The following is a 13,919-nucleotide window of genomic DNA, read 5'->3' on the forward strand; positions in this document are numbered from 1 at the left end:
GTTTTCACCCATGGTTTTGCAAAACCATGGGATGGTATTCAATGAACATAGTCCACATTAGGGGCTCCCATGGTTTTTGAAAACCATGTGCCCACATGTAAGGTCTAGATCAAATCACGTTTTTCGACGAACGATCTTAACGGTTCAAGGAAATCTATAAATACCCCTCACCCATTTCATTCTTCCTCACATTTGAATCTGATTCTACACTCTCTAAGTGGAAGTATATGCTTCCTACCTGAGAGTGAATCGGGTTCGAATCTTGCGGGGACCTTCTGTAAGTATTCTTTCGCGTTTTTCATTCGTTTTAGCGTTAAAGTCAAACTGCGTTTGACTTTCTACATTAACCAGTTTATAGTCAATGCGAAGTTCGTTTGAACTTCATAACGTGAGCGTAATCACGATGGTTATAGTCCCTAGTAACTATACCTACTGATTACCACGTTATCTAGGCTCAGTGACGAGTCGTAGTTTCGGCCAAAATGTGTTTTCTCGCGTATTTTGTAACCAAACTACTCTAGGGTATTACAACCGTTTGTTTTAATACCAAACCTGTTTTCTAACTTTACTAAACATGTTCTAGCATGTTTAGCTCGTCGCTTTTAGATTTGTGCTTGTTTAGGGTCGTAAAGGTAAGCGATCTAATCAATCGCTTATGCTTACGAACCCGACCCAATTGGCCGATCTTTAGGATCCGACCAAACACTTTAGGTGACCATAGTTGTATAGGGAATAACCTTCCGAGGTTGTACCTTATGGTCACGTCGTTTAAGTAGTTGTATGATAAGTAGCTCCTATGCCTTAGGTAAATTACCAAAATACCCTTTTGCGCTAAAATTCATTTTAAGCCTATGTAACGTAAATTTTGGTATCTAAACTGATTTAACAACAATATAAAACATGTTAAGGCATATCTTGCTTGTCATAGGACTAGTTAGGCATTCCAAACGCGTTTTACGCAAACGACGCGTTAAAGTGGTGTAAGCTACCTAAACGGGTCGTAATGGGTCAAAAGCAATTAGGATAGGTTTCGTTTTAGTACATAGGCTTTGTTAAACCATATTACATAAGTTCCCATACTTATTTGGTTTACGAACCCTTGTACTACCCGATCCTCCGGTAGGTCCGTTTATTAATGTAGATACCTATATAGGTGCCGTTTGATTCCGTGATCTTCTAGCTTTGCTTGGTGGTTATCCTAAGACTTCTAAGCACCCTCAAGTGAGTACATATACCCCTCTTTTACTGTTTTTCAAACATTTTGGGGTGAAACACATGTGCCTACTTGTTACTTTCATGATCTCATGCTTTTATATCATATACTTGCTATGTTCATTAGTACACTATTAGTACATGATTTCATTATGTTTTTGCTATGTATGCCCATTGTGTGCATACTTAGTACATCGTTTTACATAACATTTCATGCTATGTATGTTCATCATACTTAGTACATTTTACATCACATGCTATGTATGCCCATTGTGTGCATACTTAGTACATCGTTTTACATAACATTTCATGCTATGTATGTTCATCATACTTAGTACATCGTTTTACAAGACATCTTATACTTGGTATCATGCTATGTAGGTCCATCCGTCGCATACTTAGTACATTGTTTGTGCATTCTTACCTATGGTTTGGTTGTTACATATTTCACTTGCCATACATGACATTTTGTTTACACAATACTTGATTGACATTTGACAACGGTTTAGACATGGGCAATTTACATTGGTGGTTTATGTGGGTAAGTGATTTGAGTAACGAGACGTGTGTAATGTGATACAAGCATGGTGGATACGCTGCTGGTACTTCCTATATATAAGTGCTTGTATTATATTACATGGCGTAGCATTATTTAAATCATTCATTTGGATTTATACATTTTTACACAAATAACATATTTTTCACAAGACATTGTTTTACAAAACAGTTTGTTTTATACAAACTCATTTTTACTTGGTTATTCATTTAACCTTACATCATTCTTTTAACTATACATATCTATCATCGATTTTCAAACGTTTTATAAAAGCAAACACTTAAACTGGATTCATGACAAGTTTTTGGTTAAACATTTTCTTAAACCTAGGTCATGAATCCTATTTTTCATAAAACCTATGTACTCGCCGGCATTTTTATGCTGACGTATTTTCACATGTGTTTCAGGTACAATAGTTGATGATATTTGATGATGATATTGATGCATGCTCACATAGGATTGGACGAGACCTTAGTGACATTAAAAGATGCAAGACTAGTTAATTTTTGTTATGTTTCTTTATTGTTAAGACATTGTAACTCATTTAATTCAATAAAACGAAATTTGTTTAATCCATGGTTGTGAAACAATGATTCTGTTACACCACTCCCCGACGTTTCCGCCACGTTTTGTTGTTTTACGTGGTCGGGGTGTGACAAAATGGATGGGTATTTATAATTGTTGGTGATCAACAAGATCATCACAAGTGTTTTGATTAGCCATTAAGCAATTAATCACAACCATACACTTGTTATAAGCAGGTTAAAAGCCTTGGTGACCACTTAAGTTGCTCAACACACCATAAATTTACCATAACAGCCCCTGAAAATCAAACAGAATGCTAAAAACTGATTTTTCTGGAACTGGCATACTGATGCGGCCCGCCTGGGATATGGGAGGGGGCTCACGCGGGCCGCCTGACCCTCCCAGATCAGCCATAGTTTGAATATTGACAGTTCAGGTCCCTGCATGTGTTTTAAGCCCATTTCAGCCCCTTTTGACCCCTGTTAAGCCATTTTCAAGGCTCTACAAGGTCAATAATGTTTAGAGGACTCAAAATATGCTTGAAACACTCTCGGATGTCGGCTCGTTTGGTCGCATGGTTGCGTTGTTCGCTAAATTACGACGAAACTCAAACGGACGTGAAAACGAACCAAATTAAGCGACGAATGGTATTTTTGCATGCCGATCACTAAAATTAAAATATTTTAGTGTGTACAAAAATTTTGGATGTCCAGATGTGTCCAGAACGTAAAATATGCGCAAAAATGCAAACTTACGCCGTTTTTGACACTTTTAGTCCCTGTAAGATCATGTAAGCATGTTTTTACACACCGAACCTATCAAAGCTTATTTCTAAGCCATGTTTAGGTTATATATGGTATGTTTAACTTATGATCAAGTCCTGAACTGTACGTTTCCTTATGAAACGGCAGACTTTTGCAAGTTGACGCAAATAGTCCCTGTGAGCGAATAATCTTGATTTCGGCCTACCAAACCATCCAAAACTTATTTCTAAGTCATGTAAAGGTTATTTAAGGTATGTTAAGACTATTTCACTATTCCGGAGGGTTTTTTGCATTAAACTGGTTATATTTACGCATCGGATCGCGTATAACCTTCCAGAAAGCAATTTAAAGCCCGAAATCGAACAAGAATTGATATGTGCAAATGATACACATATTTTCACAAATCCCAAGTATGAAACACAAAATTTCATTGGTTTGGCATTTGTTTGACGGTCACAGTGACACAGGTGTCACAGTTGGTGTATTCCAATCCTTAATCGCAGCAATCTTGGATGGGTCTACATGGATACCCCGCTCATTGATAATATGACCCAAGAACTGAACTTCTTTAAGCCAAAATTCACACTTGGATGATTTAGCAAAAAGTTGTTCCTTCTTTAGGAGTTCCAACATCAAACGAAGGTGTTGTTCTTGCTCTGCTTGAGACTTTGAATAAATGAGAATATCGTCGATGAACACAATGATGAACTTATCTAAATAAGGTTTACAAACCCTATTCATTAAGTCCATGAAGATAGCTGTGGCATTTGTCAAACCAAAAGGCATGACAGTGAACTCGTAATGCCCATATCTTGTACGGAAAGCAGTTTTGGGAATATCTTCTTCGAAAATACGAAGTTGATGATACCCAGAACGCAAGTCGATCTTGGAAAAGCATGAAGCACCTTGCAGCTGGTCGAAGAGGTCATCAATTATAGGTAGGGGATATCGATTCTTGATGGTAAGCTTATTAAGCTCACGATAATCGATACACATTCGAAAAGATCCATCTTTCTTTTTCACAAAGAGGACAGGAGCTCCCCAAGGTGAAAAGCTCGGACGGATGAATCCTTTATCAGACAACTCTTGAAGTTGTTTTGATAACTCTTGCATTTCCGGCGGTGCAAGACGATAAGGCGCCTTCGCAACCGGGTTGGCATTGGGTACAAGGTCAATATGAAACTTGACTTGACGAACTGGAGGCAAACCAGGCAGTTCATCGGGAAACACCTCTGGATAATTCCGAACAATCGGAATATCCTCGGTGATATGTGCCAGGAAAGCGACATATCCTTTTCGCAAATAACTTTGAGCCTTTGTACACGACATAATCTTCAAACCGCCTGATGGCTTCTCTCCACGAACTTCCAGAATATCGCTAGACGGAAGAGGAATACGAACAATCTTATCGAAACAAACCACCTCAGCATGATGTTTGGTTAGCCAATCCATTCCCATGATAATATCGAAACTCCTAAGTTGCATCTGCGTGAGGTCGACAATTAGGAAAAACAAGAGAGGTTTTGAAAATATCGACGAAATATAAGGAAGGCGATCATTTGTTCGTTACCTCGAATAAACAAACAACACGCAGTGACGAATCAAAGTAATGAATTGAAATAATGTATCGCGAAGACATGCTCGCTTATAAGTGAACACTCACCCCAAGAGTTCCCAGGTAAGAGTGAATGGTCCGATTATGTGGATTTGTACGAACACTCTAGCCTTAGAGAGAAAACTCAGGGTACAGGCATTCACTCTTCCAGTTTGCACGTGTTCACATTATTTAGACCCAAACTTTGACATGATTTTGAAAACTCAGAAGGCACTAAGCCAAAAATGAATCAAAATGGGAGGGTTCAAAACCTAGTAATTAATCATCCTAGAACGGACGATTAATTTTTGAAGCAGATTCGGATTTCGTTTTTTTTTTCTAAACGCAAATCAACTTGCGTTGGGGTCCTAGAAAGTTATAGTCTAGGTCGAAATTTTTACTAATAACCTAATTCTCGATAACCATTGGCTCTGATACCAACTCTTCTATCACACCCCGACCACGTAAAACGACAAATCGTGGCGGAAACGCCGGGGAGTGTTGTAACAGAATTATTGTTTCAAACCATGGATACGAAGAGTTTCATTTCATTAAATATTAAACATTGTTTTAAAGTTAAACAAGCAAATCAAACATAGACTAATATCATTATTAAATCACTAAGGCCTCGTTCGGTCCTAAGTGAGCATGCTTCCTATTCGCAATCAACACTAAGCTACTTCACCTGAAACATATGTAAAAACAAAGTCAGCAAAGAAATGTTGGCGAGTACATAGGTTTTGTGAGAGTGTCAGATTCATGGCTCGTTTATACGTTGGAATAAATTGTGCAACCTTGTTAATTGTCATTAGAAAACCTTGTTTTATAAAATGTTTGTATCGTAAAATGAATAACCGAATCAAAATAGTTTGGTTATAATTTATAAACCTCGAAGCCATGAATCTTTACCCAAAACATTTGTTTTTCGTAAACCAAATCGTAAATCATTTTCGTAATAAAATTCGTATAGTTTATATCGTTTCGAAAACCTCGTTTGTGTGACATCGCTTCCCATTGTTTACCCAGATCGTTTAGTTCGTTAAACATCTCTTTGGTCGTTTAAATCATTCTCGTTTTAGATCGTGAAACTACTTTTGGTCGTCTCGTTAACAACATTCAAACCTTTGTGACTCGTTCATCGTTCCACTTCTTCTCGTATTAACAAACCACCAAAGGGTAAGTTAACAATCATCAGATTCGGTCATTACCCACCTAACCCACACATAACCATGGGTCTGGTCTGATAACGGGATTTGTCGGATCCTATGGTACCATAACCTAATACTGGTCGGTTTGGCCGAAATTAATGAATGTCATTTGTTATGTAATTACAACCAGTAAGCTCGTTCACATTATCGAAATCGCTATTAGTTTAATATAAACCATCTTACTCGTTGTGAAACCATCGTTAAAATATCGAAATCGTTTTGATACATATGAATCACCCCAAAACAATTGAAAACAGTAAAATAGGGGAACTATGTACTCACCTTTGGGTGCGTTTTTATATGCTAACACAATCCCTCAAATTATTTATTTGTCCTAAATTAAATAAGAATGATTTAATAAACAAAATTCATAAAAATGACGAAGTTTCTTCGATACTTCGAATTTTCACATAACTTTGAGATTCCTTGAAAAGTTATTATTTTTTATTATTTTGGTATATTCGCGTATATGTACTCAAGCGTAAAACAAATAATCTTGTCAAGTATTATCATGTCATCATACACATATTATAAAACACATAGCACATTGTAACATATAAAATTTTCTCATGAACAACCCATTTTAGTTATGTCGAAAAACACTTATTTTAGCGTTTCGGATTTTCTTGATTTTGTCTGTTGTTTCCAGAATGAGCTCAGGTCCAGTAAGCTGAGCTTCACCGTTCTCATTCCAACAGACAGGTGAACGACGTTTTCGACCGTAGAGAGCTTCGAATGGTGCCATCTTAATGCTAGCATGATAACTATTATTGTATGAGAACTCGATCAATGGTAAATGAGAATCCCAATTACCACCAAAGTCTATCACGCATGCTCTAAGCATATCCTCCAAAGTTTGAATCATCCTCTCAGATTGACCATCTGTTTGGGGATGATAAGCAGTGCTTAGATTCAGTTGGGTTCCCAAAGCAGATTGCATGGTCTTCCAAAAATGAGATGAAAATCGTGCATCATGATCAGAAATGATATCCAAAGGAACACCATGTCGTGATACAATCTCGTCTACATAGATCTTGGCAAGCTTCTCAGCAGAGAAATCCTCACGGGTTGGTAAGAAGTGAGCTGATTTTGTCAAACGATCAACTACAACCCAAATAGCATCGTGACCTTTAGACGTACGCGGTAATTTGGTGATGAAATCCATTGCAATGTTCTCCCATTTCCAAACCGGTATCTCTGGTTGTACAAGCAAACCAGAAGGTCGTTGATGTTCCGCCTTGATTTTGAGACAAGTTAGGCATTTCGATACATACAAGGCAACATCCTTCTTCATACCAGGCCACCAATACTGGGTACGGAGATCCTTGTACATTTTATCAGCACTAGGATGGATAGAATATTGAGACTTGTGAGATTAGTCCATTACTAAGGTGCGAAGATCGTCCAGATTTCGAATCCACAAACGATTCTCAAAATAGAGTAAACCATCGTCTTTCCTTTCGAGTTTAAGCTCTAGTTGAAGCGGTAGTTCGTATTTTAATAAGTCATTGATCACACAAGATCGTTGAGCTTGAAGAACACGAGATTGAATATCAGATAGAGTTTGAACATAATGAAGCTTGACTCATTCCTTTCGACTAAGCGCATCGGCTACGACATTCGCCTTACCAGGCTGGTAGCGGATCTCGCAATCATAATCGTTTAAGAGTTCAACCAAACGTCGTTGCCTCATGTTCAGTTCTTTCTGATTGAGAATATGCTGGAGACTTTTGTGGTCTGTGAAAACCACACACTTCGTTCCATGGAGGTAGTGTCTCCAGATTTTAAGCGCAAAAACCACAGCTCCTAACTCAAGATCATGAGTCGTATAGTTCCTCTCGTGAATTTTTAATTGTCTAGACGCATAAGCTATGACTTTACCACATTGCATAAGAACGCAACCAAGTCCTAGATTGGACGCGTCACAATAGACAACAAAATCATCGTTTCCCTCAGGCAGAGATAAAACAGGAGCATCACAGAGCTTTCATTTCAGCGTTTGGAACTCTTCTTCTTGCTTAGGTCCCCACTCAAAAGGCTTATTTTTCTGAGTCAAAGCAATGAGTGGAACCGCGATCTTCGAGAAGTTAGAAATAAACCGTCGATAATAACCAGCTAGTCCAAGAAAAGAACGAACTTCTGTAGGTGTCGTTGGTGTATTCCAATCCTTAATCGCAGCAATCTTGGATGGGTCTACATGGATACCCTGCTCATTGATAATATGACCCAAGAACTGAACTTCTTTAAGCCAAAATTCACACTTGGAGGATTTAGCAAAAAGTTGTTCCTTCTTTAGGAGTTCCAACGTCAAACGAAGGTGTTGTTCTTGCTCTGCTTGAGACTTTGAATAAATGAGAATATCGTCGATGAACACAATGATGAACTTATCTAAATAAGGTTTACAAACCCTATTCATTAAGTCCATGAAGATAGCTGGGGCATTCGTCAAACCAAAAGGCATGACAGTGAACTCGTAATGCCCATATCTTGTACGGAAAGCAGTTTTGGGAATATCTTCTTCGAAAATACGAAGTTGATGATACCCAGAACGCAAGTCGATCTTGGAAAAGCATGAAGCACCTTGCAGCTGGTCGAAGAGGTCAACAATTCTAGGTAGGGGATATCGATTCTTGATGGTAAGCTTATTAAGCTCACGATTATCGATACACATTCGAAAAGATCCATCTTTCTTTTTCACAAAGAGGACAGGAGCTCCCCAAGGTGAAAAGCTCGGACGGATGAATCCTTTATCAGACAACTCTTGAAGTTGTTTTGATAACTCTTGCATTTCTGACGGTGCAAGACGATAAGGCGCCTTCGCAACTGGGTTGGCATTGGGTACAAGGTCAATATGAAACTCGACTTGACGAACTGGAGGCAAACCAGGCAGTTCATCGGGAAACACCTCTGAATAATCCCGAACAATCGGAATATCCTGAATACTCTTGCCCTCGCCTTTCTCCTCGGTGATATGTGCTAGGAAAGCGACATATCCTTTTCGCAAATAACTTTGAGCCTTTGTACACGACATAAGCTTCAAACCACCTGATGGCGTCTCTCCACGAACTTCCAGAATATCGCTAGACGGAAGAGGAATACGAACAATCTTATCGAAACAAACCAGCTCAGCATGATGTTTGGTTAGCCAATCCATTCCCACGATAATATCAAAACTCCTAAGTTGCATTGGCATGAGGTCGACAATTAGGATAAACAAGAGAGGTTTTGAAAATATCGACGAAATATAAGGAAGGCGATCATTTGTTCGTTACCTCGAATAAACAAACAACACGCAGTGACTAATCAAAGTAATGAATTGAAATAATGTATCGCGAAGACATGTTCGCCTATAAGTGAACACTCACCCCAAGAGTTCCCAGGTAAGAGTGACTGGTCCGATTATGTGGATTTGTACGAACACTCTAGCCTTAGAGAGAAAACTCAGGGTACAGGCATTCACTCTTCCAGTTTGCACGTGTTCACATTATTTAGACCCAAACTTTGACGAGATTTTGAAAACTCAGAAGGCACTAAGCCAAAAATGAATCAAAATGGGAGGGTTCAAAACCTAGTAATTAATCATCCTAGAATGGACGATTAATTTTTGAAGCAGATTCGGATTTCGTTTTTTTTTTCCTAAACGCAAATCAACTTGCGTTGGGGTCCTACAAAGTAATAGTCTAGGTCGAAATTTTTACTAATAACCTAATTCTCTATAACCATTGGCTCTGATACCAACTCTTCTGTCACACCCCGACCACGTAAAACGACAAATCGTGGCGGAAACGCCGGGGAGTGTTGTAACAGAATTATTGTTTCAAACCATGGATACGAAGAGTTTCATTTCTTTAAATATTTAACATTGTTTTAAAGTTAAACAAGCAAATCAAACATAGACTAATATCATTATTAAATCACTAAGGCCTCGTTCGGTCCTAAGTGAGCATGCTTCCTATTCGCAATCAACACTAAGCTACTTCACCTGAAACATATGTAAAAACAAAGTCAGCAAAGAAATGCTGGCGAGTACATAGGTTTTGTGAGAGTGTCAGATTCATGGCTCGTTTATACGTTGGAATAAATTGTGCAACCTTGTTAATTGTCATTAGAAAACCTTGTTTTATAAAATGTTTGTATCGTAAAATGAATAACCGAATCAAAGTAGTTTGGTTATAATTTATAAACCTCGAAGCCATGAATCTTTACCCAAAACATTTGTTTTTCGTAAACCAAATCGTAAATCATTTTCGTAATAAAATTCGTATAGTTTATATCGTTTCGAAAACCTCGTTTGTGTGACATCGCTTCCAATAGTTTACCCGGATCGTTTAGTTCGTTAAACATCTCTTTAGTCGTTTAAATCATTCTCGTTTTAGATCGTGAAACTACTTTTGGTCGTCTCGTTAACAACATTCAAACCTTTGTGACTCGTTCATCGTTCCACTTGTTCTCGTATTAACAAACCACCAAAGGGTAAGTTAACAATCATCAGATTCGGTCGTTACCCACCTAACCCACACATAACCATGGGTCCGGTCTGATAACGGGATTTGTCGGATCCTATGGTACCATAACCTAATACTGGTCGGTTTAGCCGAAATTAATGAATGTCATTTGTTATGTAATTACAACCAACAAGCTCGTTCACATTATCGAAATCGTTATTAGTTTAATATAAACCATCTTACTCGTTGTGAAACCATCGTTAAAATATCGAAATCGTTTTGATACATATGAATTGTGACAACCCTCACAAAACCAGGTATCCGTACGACTTAATTAATTATTAATTGTTGCCTAATTACTGTGCTTTACTGAGTTTGCTGATAAACTGCTACTTGATTGTTGGTACTTGTACATATCTGCATCATACTTTGATATTCCTGTCACTACACTACTTATTTATTGAACCTTAGTGACAAACATGATGCACAAAAGCACAGTAGCACTAAACGGATACACAGTGAACATGCTGATATAGCCAGCATCGGGCAAACACTGCCTCTAAAGGCCTGAATGAGCCGGAAATATTTCACTACACCCATAGTGTGTGTAGGGATACAAGGGTTGTATGATTACGTCTCTAGGGATAAGATAAAGAGATTTGGACGTGCCTAAAACGAACTTTAAGCACAAAACACAGCACTTTTATCAACACACTAGCTTCTAGCTAATTAATAAAGTGCCAAAATATGAGGAATTATTCCCGACACTTTGCAGAATAAATTGTGTCGCTAAAAATATTATTTATGACGCTTAACGGATATCTTAAGCACTTTAACGGATTACTATCCGACCGAACAACCGGACAATACCCGGAACATAAAAATATTGCCAAAATTAATATTGGTACTTTTCTGAGCAAGTTAGGGTCCCTGATTACCCTAACACCCGCTTTTAATGCACTAAAACAACTAACGAGGTTAGTACCTTAAAGTAACGCACTTAACCAAACTGAACCGTAACTGAACGATTGAAAACGAACCGAGCACCATTACATCCTAAAGATTTCGGCCAACCAAGGAAGGACAAGAGTACGAGTTTTATTATTTTATATTGGATTGCACGAGGATCGAGACGACTTTTTCTATAAATTCACTCATCTCTCACACACTCAAGAACACACACTTCACCTTCACATCTCTCCCTCTCCCTCTCCCTCCTCTCGGCCGAGATCACCACCACCCCCACATCCATTGTCGGTTCAAGTCTTGCAAGTTCCAAGTATACTCAAGTGTTGGTGGTTACGTACAACGGAGCTCGGAACAAACGGAACGCGGAGGACCTCTACCGTTTGCTATTATCCACTCAGTTTTCGCCATAGATCTTCCCTAGCCCCGAGCTAGAGGTATAACGTTTAAAACTCATTATTAATCGTGTCTAAAGTGGTTAAAAGGATTTTTGATGGTTGAATGTCGATAACCCGCTAAATGAAACTTTAAAGTCTTCAAAAACGTGTATTTCGTTGGATAAAAGCACATAACGCGTGTAAAAGTCGTAGTACTTGAATATGTTGATTAATATGGCCCGATCTACGATGTGGTGGCTCTCATCATCGTTTAACCCGACTTTGTCCGGATCGCGTATCTTGACATACACTTGTTTCTTGTGTACAAGGGTTAAAAGGTGAAACTCCACCACACGGGAAACATGAACTTGTGTAAAAATGTTTTGACATGAAAAATAGTATCTAAAACAAGCCGATCTACGGATGTACAAGTGGTATATTCGTAGGACCGGGTGTCGAGAAAATCACGTTTTTATAAAAATGGGTAAGATATGAATAAGTATGATTTTCTATAAACTACAAGTGTAGAAACACTTGTACATAAAAAAAATCCGACAAAATATTGAGTTTTCACAAAAGTTGTCGGGAAGTTGTGAAGAGTGATTGTTTCTAAAAACGGGGTTTTTACAAGACTAAGTTATTATATGAATAGATCCACTAATATAAAGTGATCTACAAAACGACTCTTGGAAAAATTACAAGTTCATGTGGTAATGCGACCTCGCAAAATAATCTACAATTTGAAGTGTTAAAACTTGTTTAGCATGTTGGAAAATTGTTTCGGTTGATTTAATAAATTGTTGAGATGTTTTTGTAAAAGAAAATGATACGCTTGAAAGCGTGGCCACCTCCAGTTACAGGGGAAACTCTGGCGAAATTTTCTAAAAATCTAACACTTAGAATATTTACAAGTGTTGGAATTATTTTCGAAGTATTTACAAAATATATTTCGCCATGACTTTATTAAATATTCGGAGGTGGGATTTTCACAAAAATAAACGTGATAAATATTTATTCAATAAATATATTTTTCACAACACTGTTTATGATTATTTTGTGAAAATGTATAAATATTATTTTTAGAGTAAAAATAATATTTACAAACTTTGTCGAACTCAAAATAATACAAACGCTTATACGACAAGCATAAAAGTTACAACGGTAATTTCTATTACCACCTAATCATTAAAACGTAACTTACGCTTTACGCAGAAATATTCATCGACACGTATGTTGTCAACGTATTATTTTGGAAAAGAATTATGTAAAGAAAATATATTATTTTTGAGAAAAATAATTATATTTTGGAATAAGAAATAAAATATATTAAGTGGGACTTAATGAGATAATATGAATACACATGTATTTAAATCCCCCATCCTTGGGAAGGAAAGTAAAATACCAAGTATACACACGAAGCGGTTGTCTAACCGTTTCCCAAAAATATCAACTATGAAGCTAAAGCACGGCCATCCGTCTAATAGAATTAGCACATGTAGGTCGTTGCGCAGCACACGGATATTCGGATTACTGATTTAGTGACGCCTTCACTGTGAGTTCATGTCCCCCTTTTCTCTTAACTGTTTTCAGTTTTATAAACTGCGGGGGTGAAATACATGTTACAATGATTATGGATATGTTATACATGGTATGGTTAGCGTAAGGAGGGTTACTTAGATCATGTGAATGGGTAGGCGGAAACTTGAGGTCATTAATCCTCAGGGTAGGACCGAGGGGCAGGAGCGGTAGATCTATTTGGGTGTAGCGAGCCCAGTCCCAGGTCCAGCAGAACGGACCTTGGGATGACTTTGTTCCCGACGCATAAATTTGCTAGGTTTGAGCCTTCCTACTTGCATTTACACATATCAATGGCCTTGCAAACCATTGGTGATCTCTTTTTCCTTATTTGCTACATACCAGGGTTTTTGATAAAGATAAAGGTTTATTTACTCATTTTCGCATGAACTCGCTCAACATTATTGTTGATTTTTCAACTTACATGTATTTCAGGGAATTAAGGATCTGGCACGGTTTAGCAGGATTTCCCGCTGCATTTAGATTCAGAGTCATCCGGGGTTCAAGGCTCATGGCTCTTTCCTGGACAAGCCATGGCCCCTGAACCGTGTTTATTTTGTTTGCATTATGGTAGTAGTTGTACTGTTTAAGACAAGTAATGGTTATTGGGTGTTTACCCATTTAGACAATGTTTGACAGTTTTATTTTCAATGGATGACTTTGCATGATTTTAAATTCATATAGCTTGTTATGGTTA

This window comes from Helianthus annuus, chromosome 7 (genome assembly GCF_002127325.2).
Source record: "Helianthus annuus cultivar XRQ/B chromosome 7, HanXRQr2.0-SUNRISE, whole genome shotgun sequence".
NCBI lineage: Eukaryota > Viridiplantae > Streptophyta > Magnoliopsida > Asterales > Asteraceae > Helianthus > Helianthus annuus.